Source organism: Sapajus apella, unplaced genomic scaffold (assembly GCF_009761245.1).
Source record: "Sapajus apella isolate SASKATOON/1434 unplaced genomic scaffold, GSC_monkey_1.0 scaffold166, whole genome shotgun sequence".
Lineage (NCBI taxonomy): Eukaryota > Metazoa > Chordata > Mammalia > Primates > Cebidae > Sapajus > Sapajus apella.
The window spans coordinates 373,583-378,826 of NW_022437106.1; the positions used below are offsets into that span (position 1 = coordinate 373,583).

General features: G+C 51.6%; 1 protein-coding gene across 2 annotated transcripts in view; it reads left to right on the plus strand.

Moving 5' to 3' along the window:
- Positions 1–1,602: 1,602 nt before the first annotated feature.
- MIEF1 (mitochondrial elongation factor 1) overlaps positions 1,603–5,244 on the plus strand; it is a 15,784-nt gene continuing 12,142 nt past the window's right edge. For both annotated transcript variants that reach the window (XM_032267126.1, XM_032267127.1), the window contains exons 1-2: positions 1,603–1,846; positions 3,887–4,218. The gene's annotated coding sequence lies outside the window, so the exon portion shown is untranslated. The remainder of the gene's footprint in view (positions 1,847–3,886; positions 4,219–5,244) is intronic.

Here is a 5,244-nt window from a genome sequence, read left to right on the forward strand (position 1 = left end):
TAAGACACACTTGTCTTCCACTGAAAGCTTCTTTCCTTCTTAGCTCAAAAAAAAAAAAAAATTACCACACCTCTCCACATCTTAGTTTTCTTATCTATAAAAACCATAGATTCATTGGCAGGGCGTGGCGATTCACACCTATAATCCCAGCACTTTGGGAGGCCAAGGTGGGTGGATTGCTTGAGTCCAGGAGTTCAAGATCAACCTGGGCAACATGGGCCAGGCGTGGTGGCTCACACCTGTAATCCAAGAACTTTGGGAGGCTGAGGCAGGCAAATCACTTGAGGTCAGGAGTTCGAGACCAGTCTGACGAACATGGCAAAACCCCGTCTCTATTAAAAAAAAATACAAAAATTAGCTGGGCATGGTAGCACGCACCTGTAATCCCAGCTACTCAGGAGGCTGAGGCAGGAGACTCACTTGAACCCGGGAGGTGGAGGTTGCAGTGAGCAGGGACTGTGCCACTGTACTCCAGCCTGGCCAACAAAACGAGACTGTGTCTCAAAAAAAAAAGAAGGGAAGTCAGATATCAGCATTCCTTGGCTCCAAACCCTGCTGTGGCTCCTTTGTACCCACCGTCTCCCTCCCTATTCTGGTAAGAGGGTAAGGGCCTCCCCTCTGGCCTCTTTGCCAGCTCCTGCTCACCTGGCTGCAGAAGCAATGGCCTTCTCCCTGCTGCTCCTAGATCACGCTGAGCTAGCTTAAGGGCTTATCTGGGGACAATCCTGAAATGCTCTTCCCTGCAAAGTTCTTCTCCTGGTTTTTGTCCTTTTATCAGATAGCCAGATAGCCTGTAATTGCCCACCCCTCTCCTGGTAGATATCACCTTTAAATCCTCACCACAGCCCCAAGGTTGGGAGAAGTTAGGAAACTTGGCAGAGGGTGGCTGTCCCTAAGTGGTGGAACTAGGAGCCAGCGGTGGCCCTGGACTCCAAAGCCCCAGGCCCTGGCTTGGCTGAGCCAGGCACTGAGGGAGGCACTTGGGGGTTGGGGGTTCCATAGAGACACGGCCTCTGTCCTCAAAATTAGTGACAGACAGAGAAGCAAATGGATGAATCACAGTGCCTGGCAAATGTTAGGTGCCAATAAATATATTTTGTTGTTGAACAAATTAAGAGCCTTAAGGTGTGTAGACATTTCTGTGGGGCCTAAAGAAGGCAGAAGAGTGGGAGGGAGGCGAGGAATGGGCTAGGAGAGATTTCCCAGTGGAGGGGGACATTTGAGGTAAACCTTGAAGGAAGGGTAGGAGTTTGTCAAAAGCCACGAGGCCTGGAGAGTGGAAACAGCATGGAGGGATGGAAAGAAGGCGATCTGAGAAAATGGGTTTGGAAGAGGTCTGAATATTATTGTTAGAATTCCCTCAGGTACCCCAGGGCCCCAGCTAGAGATCAGCAGACGGTGCAGGAGGCTGGTCAGGCATCCCGGATAGGCTAAGGGGCTGTCAGCAGGTGAGGGCCCCTTAGCCTGTCCTATCCTCTGACTCTGTCTGCCAGCTCGGAACCTCCCCAATACCTACAGCCGGACCCGGACACAGGGGTCCTCTGGGGGCGGGGCGCGAGTGGCCTCTGCAGGCCCGTCCCTTGGTGACGTCACACACGGATGACACGGAGGCGGGGCTCAGGATTGTGGGGCGGAACCATGAATAGGGGGCGGGGCCCGAGAGAAAGCGTGGGGGAGACCGGAAGTCCCTCAGCCCCCGCCCGCCCTCGTGCTCCCTTCAGCCCCTTCGCAGCTCCGTACGCAAGGTCGTGTCCCGGAAGTGAAGGGGCCATATTGATGGGTGACCCCGAGAGAGGTACCGGGCCAGAGGCGAGTCCTGCGGAGTGGTAGCGCGTGCGGCCTGCGGGTGAGTGAGAGAAAGAGTGAGGACCCGCGGCGGGTGAGCGGCTGGGAGTTCGCAGCGCCTCCCCTCAGGCTGCTGCCGGCGCCCCGCATGCGGCCCAGGCCCAGGATACCGGCCTGCAGCCGGGGTCTAGCCCCATCCAGCCCTGGGCTTTCCCCTGGGAGGCCCCTCGGTAGCCCCGCCCCGCCCCAGCCTCAGAGTCCTCCCGGGTCCCCAGGCCAGTCTACCCCCGGCCCGGCCCCCAGGGTCGGGGAAATGCGGACTGGCTGGGGCTCAGCTGCCCACTCGCCCAGCGACCTTGTAGTTACAGCCCTCGCCGTGACAGTCGCTTTTTACCTCATCAGACACTTGTCCTGTTGATTTTCTGCATCGGGAGGCCCTTAGGGCCGAGGGAGCTCTTAGACAGTTGAGGAAAAATGGACAGAGATGGTGACTTGCTCAAGCTTGCGCAGGAAGCTAGCAAGGCCGGAGGCCAAGGGCTATCTGACTTTGGGCCCAAAGTCCAATCTTTTTCCAGCCAAATACCTCCGCCACTCGATCTCATTTCTTTATTTCTGAAACTAAGGTGATCATTTCTTCCACATAGGGACGTTGTGAAATTCCCTCATTCGTTAAATGTAATTTTGAGCTCCTTGTATGTGCCAAGCGCTGTGCTGGGAAAGTTCGTGGAGTACCCAGAAGTACTGTACACATGGTCCGGCTCCAGCAAAGGGTAACTCATTCCAGAGGCAGGCAGACTCTAGAGGAGTGCAGCCCTCCCCTTGAGAGTTGTGGGCCCCTGGGCAAGTTTCTTCCGCCTGGGAGATTGTTTCCTCCACTTAAAATGGGGTAATGATGACCCTAGGGTAGCTGACAGAATGAGTTGTTATGTGAGCGCTTAGAACATTGCACAATGGGCCAGGTGGGGTGGCTCAAGCCTGTAATACCAACACTTTGGGAGGCAGAGGTGGGTGGATCACGAGGTCAAGAGATCCAGACCATCCTGGCAAATATGGTGAAACCTGGCTCTTCTAAAAATACGAAAATTAGCTGGGCGTGGTGGCGCATGCCTGTCGTCTCAGCTACTCGGGAGGCTGAGGCAGGAGAATGGCTTGAACCCGGGAGGCAGAGGTTGCAATGAGCTGAGATCGAGCCAGTGCACTCCAGGCTGGGCGACAGAGCTAGACTCCGTCTCAAAAAAAAAAGAGTATTGCACATGTATATAGTGCAATATAATGCAATAAGTATTAACTGTTCCTAAGAACCCTGACCACCTCCTAGACTGATAGTTTAAATGATAGTGGGCAACAAAGCACTTTACAAATAGGCTGGTGTAAGGGTTTATTGTTACTGAAGGAAAGCAGTGGTAGTTTATACTTAAATGTAATATTTATTGAGCATTTACAAACCTGGCCAGGTGGTACTAATAATAGCTATTGATAAGAGTGTTTAGTGTGTGCCAAGTGCTGTTCTAAACATGTTCACATACATTAAACTCATTTAGTGCTTATGCCAACCACATGGGCAAAATACAATTTTTATCCTCACTTTACGGATGAGGAACTGAGACAGGCACAGAGACATTAGGAGACTCGCTCAAGGTAATGCAGCTCGTAAGTGCTGGTGCTGGGATTCAAGCATGGCTGAGTGCTTGTCTTCAACCCTCTGAGACCACCCCCTCTGGTGAAGTTCTATTACTGTTCTTTACATGCACAGCTCTCAAAATAACCCTAAGTGGTGCGTACTATTGCCATAATATCCTAATCTTCATTTTATAAGTGAGGAAGCTGATGGTCAGCGGGGGTTAAGTCCTTTGCCCAAAGTCATACGGCAAATAAGTGGCAGGGCCAGGATTTGAGCCCTGACGAACCACAACCTGTGTGTTCCCAGAATGGGCATCCAGAGGCGGGGGTCTCTAGTCCTACCTAGCCTTGCCATTAAGTCATAGGGTGACCTAGGGGGTCTCTGGAACTTGGATTAAAAACCACTCACTACATAGTCTCTACAGGTCCTTTTGTTATTAATCCTGATACTAGGCTTGTCTGTCTTTCCTTCTGTTTATAGTGTGACACCCAGCCCCTGCTAGTCCCCCATGGCCCCGTGGAGCCGAGAGGCGGTGCTGAGTCTCTATCGGGCTCTGCTGCGCCAGGGCCGACAGCTTCGCTACACTGATCGAGACTTCTACTTTGCCTCCATCCGCCGTGAATTCCGAAAACAGCAGAAGCTAGAGGACCCTGAGGCCCGGGAGAGGCAGCTGGAGAAGGGCCTGGTCTTTCTTCACGGCAAATTGGGAAGGATAATTTAGGATCCTCCAAAGGAAAGAGGACAAAGGTGCCTTCTGTAGACACTCCTGGTCTCTCCCATCCCCACCTCACAGATGCATTAAGAAGCTTCAGGTATGTAGACCCTCGTTCCTGTAGATTTCATTATTTTTTGTCACAAGGGACTGAGGCAAGGACCAAAGTCATCCTTTTAGTCACTAGAAATGAGTGGAGAGCCAGGCGTGGTGGCTCATGCCTGTAATCACAGCACTTTGGGAGGCCGAGGCGGGTGGATCACGATGGTCAAGAGATCGAGACCATCCTGGCCAACGTGGTAAAATTCCGTCTCTACTAAAAATACAAAAAATTAACTGGGTGTGGTGGCGCGTGCCTGTAGTCCCAGCTACTTGGGAGGTTGAGGCAGGAGAATCACTTGAACCAGAGAGGCAGAGGTTGCAGTGAGCTGAGATTGTGCCACTGTACTCCAGTCTGGCAACAGAATGAGACTTTGTCTCAAAAAAAAAAAAGAAAAGAAAATGAGTGGAGAGCCAGGTGCAGTGGTGTGTACCTATAGTCCCAGCTGTACAGGAAGCTGAGGCAGGAGGATGGCTTGAGCCCAGGAGATTGAGGCTGCAGTGAGCTATGATTGCACCACTGCACTCCAGGCTGGGTGACAGAATGAGACCCTGTCTCTGGGAAAAAAAAAAAAAAGAGGATATTTGAGGTCTGCCTTAGATGAGAAATAGAGCCTTACCAGCCACAAGGTAAGAATAAGCAAATGCCTGCAAGTGGGAACTGCATTCTTTTTTCTTTGAGACAGAGTTTCCCTCTTGTTGACCAGGCTGGAGTGCAGGGGTGCGACCTCAGCTCACTGCAGCCTCCGCCTCCCGGGTTCAAGCAATTCTTCTGCCTCAGCCTCTCAAGTAGCTGGGATTACAGGCATGTGCCAGGACGCCCAGCTAATTTTGTATTTGTTTAGTAGAGATGGGATTTCTTCATGTTGGTCAGGTTGGTCTCGAACTCCAGACCTCAGGTGATTCGCCCACCTCAGCCGCCCAAAGTGCTAGGATTACAGGTGTGAGCTGGTAATTTTTTTTTTTTTTTTAATTAAGAGACAGGCACAACAATTTTTTTTTTTTTTTTTTTTTTTTTTTTTTTTTT